At 44.1% G+C, this 14,258-nt stretch overlaps 1 protein-coding gene and 14 non-coding genes across 15 annotated transcripts in view; all 15 read left to right on the forward strand.

Moving 5' to 3' along the window:
• Positions 1-14,258, forward strand: part of mfsd4aa (major facilitator superfamily domain containing 4Aa) — a 48,610-nt gene that overhangs the window by 12,880 nt on the left and 21,472 nt on the right. The window lies entirely within an intron of this gene.
• On the forward strand, positions 261-333 carry trnaf-gaa. The gene has a single exon. It is a non-coding gene; the product is annotated as a tRNA-Phe (tRNA).
• trnaf-gaa lies at positions 1,318-1,390 on the forward strand. The gene has a single exon. It is a non-coding gene; the product is annotated as a tRNA-Phe (tRNA).
• Positions 2,338-2,410, forward strand: trnaf-gaa. The gene has a single exon. It is a non-coding gene; the product is annotated as a tRNA-Phe (tRNA).
• trnaf-gaa lies at positions 3,340-3,412 on the forward strand. The gene has a single exon. It is a non-coding gene; the product is annotated as a tRNA-Phe (tRNA).
• Positions 4,171-4,243, forward strand: trnaf-gaa. Its single transcript has one exon. It is a non-coding gene; the product is annotated as a tRNA-Phe (tRNA).
• trnaf-gaa lies at positions 4,795-4,867 on the forward strand. The gene has a single exon. It is a non-coding gene; the product is annotated as a tRNA-Phe (tRNA).
• trnaf-gaa lies at positions 5,839-5,911 on the forward strand. Its single transcript has one exon. It is a non-coding gene; the product is annotated as a tRNA-Phe (tRNA).
• trnaf-gaa lies at positions 6,883-6,955 on the forward strand. Its single transcript has one exon. It is a non-coding gene; the product is annotated as a tRNA-Phe (tRNA).
• trnaf-gaa lies at positions 7,940-8,012 on the forward strand. Its single transcript has one exon. It is a non-coding gene; the product is annotated as a tRNA-Phe (tRNA).
• On the forward strand, positions 8,960-9,032 carry trnaf-gaa. Its single transcript has one exon. It is a non-coding gene; the product is annotated as a tRNA-Phe (tRNA).
• On the forward strand, positions 9,962-10,034 carry trnaf-gaa. The gene has a single exon. It is a non-coding gene; the product is annotated as a tRNA-Phe (tRNA).
• On the forward strand, positions 11,006-11,078 carry trnaf-gaa. Its single transcript has one exon. It is a non-coding gene; the product is annotated as a tRNA-Phe (tRNA).
• On the forward strand, positions 12,063-12,135 carry trnaf-gaa. The gene has a single exon. It is a non-coding gene; the product is annotated as a tRNA-Phe (tRNA).
• trnaf-gaa lies at positions 13,083-13,155 on the forward strand. The gene has a single exon. It is a non-coding gene; the product is annotated as a tRNA-Phe (tRNA).

The raw sequence follows: 14,258 nt of genomic DNA on the forward strand, positions 1-14,258 counted from the left end.
CAGGAGCCAACTCAACAAAGTACAAAAATCTAACGGTCCCTGGTTGGATCCTGAGTTTCGACAGTCGGAAAACTGCATTGTCATACCAGATAGGATACCGTTTGTGTTGAGTGTCCATGTTCTTGTACAGGAGCCAACTCAACAAAGTGAAAAAATGTAACGGTCCCGGGTTTGGACAGCCGGAAAACTGCGTTGTTTCCCGTTCTTGCCCGTGCGATATCACAGATGTTGTTCAAATCGCCGAATATTTGCGTTTTATGGCCGAAATAGCTCAGTTGGGAGAGCGTTAGACTGAAGATCTAAAGGTCCCTGGTTCAATCCCGGGTTTCGGCAGCTAGAAAGCTGGGTTTTGGGAATGCATTCCATGGTATTTCGACTCATTGGCGCACAGTCGTCCAACTGGCATCCTGTTAGTGTTGAGTGTCCATGCTCCTGTACAGGAGCCAACCCAACAAATGTTGACATATTGGTTGTGTTGTACTCTTGTTCTCTTGGATTATCAAATGAACACAGGCAGTATTGTAGTAAGCATCACAGGAGCCAACTCAATACATGATGGCATGTAGTTTGTGTTGTGCTTTTGTTGTATTGGATGATCAAATGAACACAGGCAGTTTTGCAGTAAGCGTTAGATCAAAAATCTAAAGGTCCCTGTCGACCCCAGGTTTCAGCAGCTGGAAAGCTGTCTGATTGGGGTCTGTCTGTGTTGAATGTCATGAATGTATTTGTGTGGATTTCGTGCATTATGTCATAGCTGATAGGATCCTGTTTGTGTCTAGTGTCCATGTTCTCCTACAAGAACCAACTCAACAACTTACGCCATGTAGTTTGTGTTGTGCATTGTTGTCTTGGATTATCGATCCCGGGTTTCGGCAGCTGGAAAACTGCGTTTTTGGAATGCATTTCACGGCATTCAGGAACAGTGACTCATGGTAGTCTGACTTTGGTCCGTCTGTATTAAAGTTGGAAATGTGCTTGCATAGATTTTGTTGACTATGTCACACCTGATAGGATACTGTTTGTGTTGAGTGTCCATGTTTTCGTACAGGAGCCAACTCAACAAAGTACAAAAATCTAACGGTCCCTGGTTGGATCCTGAGTTTCGACAGTCGGAAAACTGCATTGTCATACCAGATAGGATACTGTTTGTGTTGAGTGTCCATGTTTTTGCACAGGAGCCAACTCAACAAAGTACAAAAATCTAATGGTCCCTTTTTCGATCCTGGGTTTCAACAGTCGGAAAACTTCATTGTTTCCCTTTCTTGTCTCTGCGATATCACAGATGTTGTTCAAATCGCCGGATATTTGCTTTTTATGGCCGAAATAGCTCAGTTGGGAGAGCGTTAGACTGAAGATCTAAAGGTCCCTGGTTCAATCCCGGGTTTCGGCAGCTGGAAAGCTGGGTTTTGGGAATGCATTCCATGGTATTTCGACTCATTGGCGCACAGTCGTCCAACTGGCATCCTGTTAGTGTTGAGTGTCCATGCTCCTGTACAGGAGCCAACCCAACAAATGTTGACATATTGGTTGTGTTGTTTCCCATTCTTGTCTGTGCGATATCACAGATGGTAGTCTGACTTTGGTCCGTCTGTATTATATATGTATTATAATGAGTATTTCGACTCATAGGCGCACAGTCGTCCAACTGGCATCCTGTTAGTGTTGAGTGTCCATGCTCCTGTACAGGAGCCAACCCAACAAATGTTGACATATTGGTTGTGTCGTTTCCCGTTCTTGTCTGTGCGATATCACAGATGTTAGTCTGACTTTGGTCTGTCTGTATTTAAGTTGGAAATGTGCTTGCATAGATTTTGTTGACTATGTCATACCTGATGGGATACTGTTTGTGTTGAGTGTCCATGTTTTCGTACAGGAGCCAACTCAACAAAGTACAAAAATCTAACGGTCCCTGGTTGGATCCTGAGTTTCGACAGTCGGAAAACTGCATTGTCATACCGGGTTTCGGCAGCTGGAAAACTGCGTTTTTGGAATGCATTTCACGGCATTCAGGAACAGTGACTCATGGTAGTCTGACTTTGGTCCGTCTGTATTAAAGTTGGAAATGTGCTTGCAAAGATTTTGTTGACTATGTCATACCTGATCGGATACTGTTTGTGTTGAGTGTCCATGTTTTCGTACAGGAGCCAACTCAACAAAGTACAAAAATCTAACGGTCCCTGGTTGGATCCTGAGTTTCGACAGTCGGAAAACTGCATTGTCATTCCAGATAGGATACCGTTTGTGTTGAGTGTCCATGTTCTTGTACAGGAGCCAACTCAACAAAGTGAAAAAATCTAACGGTCCCGGGTTTGGACAGCCGGAAAACTGCTTTTTATGGCCGAAATAGCTCAGTTGGGAGAGCGTTAGACTGAAGATCTAAAGGTCCCTGGTTCAATCCCGGATTTCGGCAGCTGGAAAGCTGGCTTTTGGGAATGCATTCCATGGTATTTCGACTCATTGGCGCACAGTCGTCCAACTGGCATCCTGTTCGTGTTGAGTGTCCATGCTCCTGTACAGGAGCCAACCCAACAAATGTTGACATATTGGTTGTGTTGTTTCCCGTTCTTGTCTGTGCGATTTCACAAATGGTAGTCTGACTTTGGTCCGTCTGTATTATATATGTATTATAATGAGTATTTCGACTCATTGGCGCACAGTCGTCCAACTGGCATCCTGTTAGTGTTGAGTGTCCATGCTCCTGTACAGGAGCCAACCCAACAAATGTTGACATATTGGTTGTGTTGTTTCCCGTTCTTGTCTGTGCGATTTCACAGATGGTAGTCTGACTTTGGTCCGTCTGTATTATATATGTATTATAATGAGTATTTCGACTCATTGGCGCACAGTCGTCCAACTGGCATCCTGTTAGTGTTGAGTGTCCATGCTCCTGTACAGGAGCCAACCCAACAAATGTTGACATATTGGTTGTGTTGTTTCCCGTTCTTGTCTGTGCGATATCACAGATGGTATTCTGACTTTGGTCTGTCTGTATTTAAGTTTGAAATGTGCTTGCATAGATTTTGTTGACTATGTCATACCTGATAGGATACTGTTTGTGTTGAGTGTCCATGTTTTCGTACAGGAGCCAACTCAACAAAGTACAAAAATCTAACGGTCCCTGGTTGGATCCTGAGTTTCGACAGTCGGAAAACTGCATTGTCATTCCAGATAGGATACCGTTTGTGTTGAGTGTCCATGTTCTTGTACAGGAGCCAACTCAACAAAGTGAAAAAATGTAACGGTCCCGGGTTTGGACAGCCGGAAAACTGCGTTGTTTCCCGTTCTTGTCTGTGCGATATCACAGATGTTGTTCAAATTGCCAGATATTTGCTTTTTATGGCCGAAATAGCTCAGTTGGGAGAGCGTTAGACTGAAGATCTAAAGGTCCCTGGTTCAATCCCGGGTTTCGGCAGCTAGAAAGCTGGGTTTTGGGAATGCATTCCATGGTATTTCGACTCATTGGCGCACAGTCGTCCAACTGGCATCCTGTTAGTGTTGAGTGTCCATGCTCCTGTACAGGAGCCAACCCAACAAATGTTGACATATTGGTTGTGTTGTTTCCCGTTCTTGTCTGTGCGATTTCACAGATGGTAGTCTGACTTTGGTCTGTCTGTATTAAAGTTGGAAATGTGCTTGCATAGATTTTGTTGACTATGTCATACCTGATAGGATACTGTTTGTGTTGAGTGTCCATGTTTTCGTACAGGAGCCAACTCAACAAAGTACAAAAATCTAACGGTCCCTGGTTGGATCCTGAGTTTCGACAGTCGGAAAACTACATTGTCATACCGGGTTTCGGCAGCTGGAAAACTGCGTTTTTGGAATGCATTTCACGGCATTCAGGAACAGTGACTCATGGTAGTCTGACTTTGGTCCGTCTGTATTAAAGTTGGAAATGTGCTTGCAAAGATTTTGTTGACTATGTCATACCTGATCGGATACTGTTTGTGTTGAGTGTCCATGTTTTCGTACAGGAGCCAACTCAACAAAGTACAAAAATCTAACGGTCCCTGGTTGGATCCTGAGTTTCGACAGTCGGAAAACTGCATTGTCATTCCAGATAGGATACCGTTTGTGTTGAGTGTCCATGTTCTTGTACAGGAGCCAACTCAACAAAGTGAAAAAATCTAACGGTCCCGGGTTTGGACAGCCGGAAAACTGCTTTTTATGGCCGAAATAGCTCAGTTGGGAGAGCGTTAGACTGAAGATCTAAAGGTCCCTGGTTCAATCCCGGATTTCGGCAGCTGGAAAGCTGGCTTTTGGGAATGCATTCCATGGTATTTCGACTCATTGGCGCACAGTCGTCCAACTGGCATCCTGTTCGTGTTGAGTGTCCATGCTCCTGTACAGGAGCCAACCCAACAAATGTTGACATATTGGTTGTGTTGTTTCCCGTTCTTGTCTGTGCGATTTCACAAATGGTAGTCTGACTTTGGTCCGTCTGTATTAAAGTTGGAAATGTGCTTGCAAAGATTTTGTTGACTATGTCATACCTGATCGGATACTGTTTGTGTTGAGTGTCCATGTTTTCGTACAGGAGCCAACTCAACAAAGTACAAAAATCTAACGGTCCCTGGTTGGATCCTGAGTTTCGACAGTCGGAAAACTGCATTGTCATTCCAGATAGGATACCGTTTGTGTTGAGTGTCCATGTTCTTGTACAGGAGCCAACTCAACAAAGTGAAAAAATCTAACGGTCCCGGGTTTGGACAGCCGGAAAACTGCGTTGTTTCCCGTTCTTGTCTGTGCGATATCACAGATGTTGTTCAAATTGCCGGATATTTGCTTTTTATGGCCGAAATAGCTCAGTTGGGAGAGCGTTAGACTGAAGATCTAAAGGTCCCTGGTTCAATCCCGGGTTTCGGCAGCTAGAAAGCTGGGTTTTGGGAATGCATTCCATGGTATTTCGACTCATTGGCGCACAGTCGTCCAACTGGCATCCTGTTAGTGTTGAGTGTCCATGCTCCTGTACAGGAGCCAACCCAACAAATGTTGACATATTGGTTGTGTTGTACTCTTGTTCTCTTGGATTATCAAATGAACACAGGCAGTATTGTAGTAAGCATCACAGGAGCCAACTCAATACATGATGGCATGTAGTTTGTGTTGTGCTTTTGTTGTATTGGATGATCAAATGAACACAGGCAGTTTTGCAGTAAGCGTTAGATCAAAAATCTAAAGGTCCCTGTCGACCCCAGGTTTCAGCAGCTGGAAAGCTGTCTGATTGGGGTCTGTCTGTGTTGAATGTCATGAATGTATTTGTGTGGATTTCGTGCATTATGTCATAGCTGATAGGATCCTGTTTGTGTCTAGTGTCCATGTTCTCCTACAAGAACCACCTCAACAACTTACGCCATGTAGTTTGTGTTGTGCATTGTTGTCTTGGATTATCGATCCCGGGTTTCGGCAGCTGGAAAACTGCATTTTGGAATGCATTTCACGGCATTCAGGAACAGTGACTCATGGTAGTCTGACTTTGGTCCGTCTGTATTAAAGGTGGAAATGTGCTTGCATAGATTTTGTTGACTATGTCACACCTGATAGGATACTGTTTGTGTTGAGTGTCCATGTTTTCGTACAGGAGCCAACTCAACAAAGTACAAAAATCTAACGGTCCCTGGTTGGATCCTGAGTTTCGACAGTCGGAAAACTGCATTGTCATTCCAGATAGGATACCGTTTGTGTTGAGTGTCCATGTTCTTGTACAGGAGCCAACTCAACAAAGTGAAAAAATGTAACGGTCCCGGGTTTGGACAGCCGGAAAACTGCGTTGTTTCCCGTTCTTGTCTGTGCGATATCACAGATGTTGTTCAAATTGCCAGATATTTGCTTTTTATGGCCGAAATAGCTCAGTTGGGAGAGCGTTAGACTGAAGATCTAAAGGTCCCTGGTTCAATCCCGGGTTTCGGCAGCTAGAAAGCTGGGTTTTGGGAATGCATTCCATGGTATTTCGACTCATTGGCGCACAGTCGTCCAACTGGCATCCTGTTAGTGTTGAGTGTCCATGCTCCTGTACAGGAGCCAACCCAACAAATGTTGACATATTGGTTGTGTTGTACTCTTGTTCTCTTGGATTATCAAATGAACACAGGCAGTATTGTAGTAAGCATCACAGGAGCCAACTCAATACATGATGGCATGTAGTTTGTGTTGTGCTTTTGTTGTATTGGATGATCAAATGAACACAGGCAGTTTTGCAGTAAGCGTTAGATCAAAAATCTAAAGGTCCCTGTCGACCCCAGGTTTCAGCAGCTGGAAAGCTGTCTGATTGGGGTCTGTCTGTGTTGAATGTCATGAATGTATTTGTGTGGATTTCGTGCATTATGTCATAGCTGATAGGATCCTGTTTGTGTCTAGTGTCCATGTTCTCCTACAAGAACCACCTCAACAACTTACGCCATGTAGTTTGTGTTGTGCATTGTTGTCTTGGATTATCGATCCCGGGTTTCGGCAGCTGGAAAACTGCATTTTGGAATGCATTTCACGGCATTCAGGAACAGTGACTCATGGTAGTCTGACTTTGGTCCGTCTGTATTAAAGGTGGAAATGTGCTTGCATAGATTTTGTTGACTATGTCACACCTGATAGGATACTGTTTGTGTTGAGTGTCCATGTTTTCGTACAGGAGCCAACTCAACAAAGTACAAAAATCTAACGGTCCCTGGTTGGATCCTGAGTTTCGACAGTCGGAAAACTGCATTGTCATACCAGATAGGATACCGTTTGTGTTGAGTGTCCATGTTCTTGTACAGGAGCCAACTCAACAAAGTGAAAAAATGTAACGGTCCCGGGTTTGGACAGCCGGAAAACTGCGTTGTTTCCCGTTCTTGCCCGTGCGATATCACAGATGTTGTTCAAATCGCCGAATATTTGCGTTTTATGGCCGAAATAGCTCAGTTGGGAGAGCGTTAGACTGAAGATCTAAAGGTCCCTGGTTCAATCCCGGGTTTCGGCAGCTAGAAAGCTGGGTTTTGGGAATGCATTCCATGGTATTTCGACTCATTGGCGCACAGTCGTCCAACTGGCATCCTGTTAGTGTTGAGTGTCCATGCTCCTGTACAGGAGCCAACCCAACAAATGTTGACATATTGGTTGTGTTGTACTCTTGTTCTCTTGGATTATCAAATGAACACAGGCAGTATTGTAGTAAGCATCACAGGAGCCAACTCAATACATGATGGCATGTAGTTTGTGTTGTGCTTTTGTTGTATTGGATGATCAAATGAACACAGGCAGTTTTGCAGTAAGCGTTAGATCAAAAATCTAAAGGTCCCTGTCGACCCCAGGTTTCAGCAGCTGGAAAGCTGTCTGATTGGGGTCTGTCTGTGTTGAATGTCATGAATGTATTTGTGTGGATTTCGTGCATTATGTCATAGCTGATAGGATCCTGTTTGTGTCTAGTGTCCATGTTCTCCTACAAGAACCAACTCAACAACTTACGCCATGTAGTTTGTGTTGTGCATTGTTGTCTTGGATTATCGATCCCGGGTTTCGGCAGCTGGAAAACTGCGTTTTTGGAATGCATTTCACGGCATTCAGGAACAGTGACTCATGGTAGTCTGACTTTGGTCCGTCTGTATTAAAGTTGGAAATGTGCTTGCATAGATTTTGTTGACTATGTCACACCTGATAGGATACTGTTTGTGTTGAGTGTCCATGTTTTCGTACAGGAGCCAACTCAACAAAGTACAAAAATCTAACGGTCCCTGGTTGGATCCTGAGTTTCGACAGTCGGAAAACTGCATTGTCATACCAGATAGGATACTGTTTGTGTTGAGTGTCCATGTTTTTGCACAGGAGCCAACTCAACAAAGTACAAAAATCTAATGGTCCCTTTTTCGATCCTGGGTTTCAACAGTCGGAAAACTTCATTGTTTCCCTTTCTTGTCTCTGCGATATCACAGATGTTGTTCAAATCGCCGGATATTTGCTTTTTATGGCCGAAATAGCTCAGTTGGGAGAGCGTTAGACTGAAGATCTAAAGGTCCCTGGTTCAATCCCGGGTTTCGGCAGCTGGAAAGCTGGGTTTTGGGAATGCATTCCATGGTATTTCGACTCATTGGCGCACAGTCGTCCAACTGGCATCCTGTTAGTGTTGAGTGTCCATGCTCCTGTACAGGAGCCAACCCAACAAATGTTGACATATTGGTTGTGTTGTTTCCCGTTCTTGTCTGTGCGATATCACAGATGGTAGTCTGACTTTGGTCCGTCTGTATTATATATGTATTATAATGAGTATTTCGACTCATAGGCGCACAGTCGTCCAACTGGCATCCTGTTAGTGTTGAGTGTCCATGCTCCTGTACAGGAGCCAACCCAACAAATGTTGACATATTGGTTGTGTCGTTTCCCGTTCTTGTCTGTGCGATATCACAGATGGTAGTCTGACTTTGGTCTGTCTGTATTTAAGTTGGAAATGTGCTTGCATAGATTTTGTTGACTATGTCATACCTGATGGGATACTGTTTGTGTTGAGTGTCCATGTTTTCGTACAGGAGCCAACTCAACAAAGTACAAAAATCTAACGGTCCCTGGTTGGATCCTGAGTTTCGACAGTCGGAAAACTGCATTGTCATACCGGGTTTCGGCAGCTGGAAAACTGCGTTTTTGGAATGCATTTCACGGCATTCAGGAACAGTGACTCATGGTAGTCTGACTTTGGTCCGTCTGTATTAAAGTTGGAAATGTGCTTGCAAAGATTTTGTTGACTATGTCATACCTGATCGGATACTGTTTGTGTTGAGTGTCCATGTTTTCGTACAGGAGCCAACTCAACAAAGTACAAAAATCTAACGGTCCCTGGTTGGATCCTGAGTTTCGACAGTCGGAAAACTGCATTGTCATTCCAGATAGGATACCGTTTGTGTTGAGTGTCCATGTTCTTGTACAGGAGCCAACTCAACAAAGTGAAAAAATCTAACGGTCCCGGGTTTGGACAGCCGGAAAACTGCTTTTTATGGCCGAAATAGCTCAGTTGGGAGAGCGTTAGACTGAAGATCTAAAGGTCCCTGGTTCAATCCCGGATTTCGGCAGCTGGAAAGCTGGCTTTTGGGAATGCATTCCATGGTATTTCGACTCATTGGCGCACAGTCGTCCAACTGGCATCCTGTTCGTGTTGAGTGTCCATGCTCCTGTACAGGAGCCAACCCAACAAATGTTGACATATTGGTTGTGTTGTTTCCCGTTCTTGTCTGTGCGATTTCACAAATGGTAGTCTGACTTTGGTCCGTCTGTATTATATATGTATTATAATGAGTATTTCGACTCATTGGCGCACAGTCGTCCAACTGGCATCCTGTTAGTGTTGAGTGTCCATGCTCCTGTACAGGAGCCAACCCAACAAATGTTGACATATTGGTTGTGTTGTTTCCCGTTCTTGTCTGTGCGATTTCACAGATGGTAGTCTGACTTTGGTCCGTCTGTATTATATATGTATTATAATGAGTATTTCGACTCATTGGCGCACAGTCGTCCAACTGGCATCCTGTTAGTGTTGAGTGTCCATGCTCCTGTACAGGAGCCAACCCAACAAATGTTGACATATTGGTTGTGTTGTTTCCCGTTCTTGTCTGTGCGATATCACAGATGGTATTCTGACTTTGGTCTGTCTGTATTAAAGTTTGAAATGTGCTTGCATAGATTTTGTTGACTATGTCATACCTGATAGGATACTGTTTGTGTTGAGTGTCCATGTTTTCGTACAGGAGCCAACTCAACAAAGTACAAAAATCTAACGGTCCCTGGTTGGATCCTGAGTTTCGACAGTCGGAAAACTGCATTGTCATTCCAGATAGGATACCGTTTGTGTTGAGTGTCCATGTTCTTGTACAGGAGCCAACTCAACAAAGTGAAAAAATGTAACGGTCCCGGGTTTGGACAGCCGGAAAACTGCGTTGTTTCCCGTTCTTGTCTGTGCGATATCACAGATGTTGTTCAAATTGCCAGATATTTGCTTTTTATGGCCGAAATAGCTCAGTTGGGAGAGCGTTAGACTGAAGATCTAAAGGTCCCTGGTTCAATCCCGGGTTTCGGCAGCTAGAAAGCTGGGTTTTGGGAATGCATTCCATGGTATTTCGACTCATTGGCGCACAGTCGTCCAACTGGCATCCTGTTAGTGTTGAGTGTCCATGCTCCTGTACAGGAGCCAACCCAACAAATGTTGACATATTGGTTGTGTTGTACTCTTGTTCTCTTGGATTATCAAATGAACACAGGCAGTATTGTAGTAAGCATCACAGGAGCCAACTCAATACATGATGGCATGTAGTTTGTGTTGTGCTTTTGTTGTATTGGATGATCAAATGAACACAGGCAGTTTTGCAGTAAGCGTTAGATCAAAAATCTAAAGGTCCCTGTCGACCCCAGGTTTCAGCAGCTGGAAAGCTGTCTGATTGGGGTCTGTCTGTGTTGAATGTCATGAATGTATTTGTGTGGATTTCGTGCATTATGTCATAGCTGATAGGATCCTGTTTGTGTCTAGTGTCCATGTTCTCCTACAAGAACCACCTCAACAACTTACGCCATGTAGTTTGTGTTGTGCATTGTTGTCTTGGATTATCGATCCCGGGTTTCGGCAGCTGGAAAACTGCATTTTGGAATGCATTTCACGGCATTCAGGAACAGTGACTCATGGTAGTCTGACTTTGGTCCGTCTGTATTAAAGGTGGAAATGTGCTTGCATAGATTTTGTTGACTATGTCACACCTGATAGGATACTGTTTGTGTTGAGTGTCCATGTTTTCGTACAGGAGCCAACTCAACAAAGTACAAAAATCTAACGGTCCCTGGTTGGATCCTGAGTTTCGACAGTCGGAAAACTGCATTGTCATACCAGATAGGATACCGTTTGTGTTGAGTGTCCATGTTCTTGTACAGGAGCCAACTCAACAAAGTGAAAAAATGTAACGGTCCCGGGTTTGGACAGCCGGAAAACTGCGTTGTTTCCCGTTCTTGCCCGTGCGATATCACAGATGTTGTTCAAATCGCCGAATATTTGCGTTTTATGGCCGAAATAGCTCAGTTGGGAGAGCGTTAGACTGAAGATCTAAAGGTCCCTGGTTCAATCCCGGGTTTCGGCAGCTAGAAAGCTGGCTTTTGGGAATGCATTCCATGGTATTTCGACTCATTGGCGCACAGTCGTCCAACTGGCATCCTGTTAGTGTTGAGTGTCCATGCTCCTGTACAGGAGCCAACCCAACAAATGTTGACATATTGGTTGTGTTGTACTCTTGTTCTCTTGGATTATCAAATGAACACAGGCAGTATTGTAGTAAGCATCACAGGAGCCAACTCAATACATGATGGCATGTAGTTTGTGTTGTGCTTTTGTTGTATTGGATGATCAAATGAACACAGGCAGTTTTGCAGTAAGCGTTAGATCAAAAATCTAAAGGTCCCTGTCGACCCCAGGTTTCAGCAGCTGGAAAGCTGTCTGATTGGGGTCTGTCTGTGTTGAATGTCATGAATGTATTTGTGTGGATTTCGTGCATTATGTCATAGCTGATAGGATCCTGTTTGTGTCTAGTGTCCATGTTCTCCTACAAGAACCAACTCAACAACTTACGCCATGTAGTTTGTGTTGTGCATTGTTGTCTTGGATTATCGATCCCGGGTTTCGGCAGCTGGAAAACTGCGTTTTTGGAATGCATTTCACGGCATTCAGGAACAGTGACTCATGGTAGTCTGACTTTGGTCCGTCTGTATTAAAGTTGGAAATGTGCTTGCATAGATTTTGTTGACTATGTCACACCTGATAGGATACTGTTTGTGTTGAGTGTCCATGTTTTCGTACAGGAGCCAACTCAACAAAGTACAAAAATCTAACGGTCCCTGGTTGGATCCTGAGTTTCGACAGTCGGAAAACTGCATTGTCATACCAGATAGGATACTGTTTGTGTTGAGTGTCCATGTTTTTGCACAGGAGCCAACTCAACAAAGTACAAAAATCTAATGGTCCCTTTTTCGATCCTGGGTTTCAACAGTCGGAAAACTTCATTGTTTCCCTTTCTTGTCTCTGCGATATCACAGATGTTGTTCAAATCGCCGGATATTTGCTTTTTATGGCCGAAATAGCTCAGTTGGGAGAGCGTTAGACTGAAGATCTAAAGGTCCCTGGTTCAATCCCGGGTTTCGGCAGCTGGAAAGCTGGGTTTTGGGAATGCATTCCATGGTATTTCGACTCATTGGCGCACAGTCGTCCAACTGGCATCCTGTTCGTGTTGAGTGTCCATGCTCCTGTACAGGAGCCAACCCAACAAATGTTGACATATTGGTTGTGTTGTTTCCCGTTCTTGTCTGTGCGATATCACAGATGGTAGTCTGACTTTGGTCCGTCTGTATTATATATGTATTATAATGAGTATTTCGACTCATAGGCGCACAGTCGTCCAACTGGCATCCTGTTAGTGTTGAGTGTCCATGCTCCTGTACAGGAGCCAACCCAACAAATGTTGACATATTGGTTGTGTCGTTTCCCGTTCTTGTCTGTGCGATATCACAGATGGTAGTCTGACTTTGGTCTGTCTGTATTTAAGTTGGAAATGTGCTTGCATAGATTTTGTTGACTATGTCATACCTGATGGGATACTGTTTGTGTTGAGTGTCCATGTTTTCGTACAGGAGCCAACTCAACAAAGTACAAAAATCTAACGGTCCCTGGTTGGATCCTGAGTTTCGACAGTCGGAAAACTGCATTGTCATACCGGGTTTCGGCAGCTGGAAAACTGCGTTTTTGGAATGCATTTCACGGCATTCAGGAACAGTGACTCATGGTAGTCTGACTTTGGTCCGTCTGTATTAAAGTTGGAAATGTGCTTGCAAAGATTTTGTTGACTATGTCATACCTGATCGGATACTGTTTGTGTTGAGTGTCCATGTTTTCGTACAGGAGCCAACTCAACAAAGTACAAAAATCTAACGGTCCCTGGTTGGATCCTGAGTTTCGACAGTCGGAAAACTGCATTGTCATTCCAGATAGGATACCGTTTGTGTTGAGTGTCCATGTTCTTGTACAGGAGCCAACTCAACAAAGTGAAAAAATCTAACGGTCCCGGGTTTGGACAGCCGGAAAACTGCTTTTTATGGCCGAAATAGCTCAGTTGGGAGAGCGTTAGACTGAAGATCTAAAGGTCCCTGGTTCAATCCCGGATTTCGGCAGCTGGAAAGCTGGCTTTTGGGAATGCATTCCATGGTATTTCGACTCATTGGCGCACAGTCGTCCAACTGGCATCCTGTTCGTGTTGAGTGTCCATGCTCCTGTACAGGAGCCAACCCAACAAATGTTGACATATTGGTTGTGTTGTTTCCCGTTCTTGTCTGTGCGATTTCACAAATGGTAGTCTGACTTTGGTCCGTCTGTATTATATATGTATTATAATGAGTATTTCGACTCATTGGCGCACAGTCGTCCAACTGGCATCCTGTTAGTGTTGAGTGTCCATGCTCCTGTACAGGAGCCAACCCAACAAATGTTGACATATTGGTTGTGTTGTTTCCCGTTCTTGTCTGTGCGATTTCACAGATGGTAGTCTGACTTTGGTCCGTCTGTATTATATATGTATTATAATGAGTATTTCGACTCATTGGCGCACAGTCGTCCAACTGGCATCCTGTTAGTGTTGAGTGTCCATGCTCCTGTACAGGAGCCAACCCAACAAATGTTGACATATTGGTTGTGTTGTTTCCCGTTCTTGTCTGTGCGATATCACAGATGGTATTCTGACTTTGGTCTGTCTGTATTTAAGTTTGAAATGTGCTTGCATAGATTTTGTTGACTATGTCATACCTGATAGGATACTGTTTGTGTTGAGTGTCCATGTTTTCGTACAGGAGCCAACTCAACAAAGTACAAAAATCTAACGGTCCCTGGTTGGATCCTGAGTTTCGACAGTCGGAAAACTGCATTGTCATACCGGGTTTCGGCAGCTGGAAAACTGCGTTTTTGGAATGCATTTCACGGCATTCAGGAACAGTGACTCATGGTAGTCTGACTTTGGTCCGTCTGTATTAAAGTTGGAAATGTGCTTGCAAAGATTTTGTTGACTATGTCATACCTGATAGGATGCTGTTTGTGTTGAGTGTCCACGTTTTCGTACAGGAGCCAACTCAACAAAGTACAAAAATCTAACGGTCCCTGGTTGGATCCTGAGTTTCGACAGTCGGAAAACTGCATTGTCATTCCAGATAGGATACCGTTTGTGTTGAGTGTCCATGTTCTTGTACAGGAGCCAACTCAACAAAGTGAAAAAATGTAACGGTCC

This window comes from Chelmon rostratus, chromosome 2 (genome assembly GCF_017976325.1).
Source record: "Chelmon rostratus isolate fCheRos1 chromosome 2, fCheRos1.pri, whole genome shotgun sequence".
Lineage (NCBI taxonomy): Eukaryota > Metazoa > Chordata > Actinopteri > Chaetodontiformes > Chaetodontidae > Chelmon > Chelmon rostratus.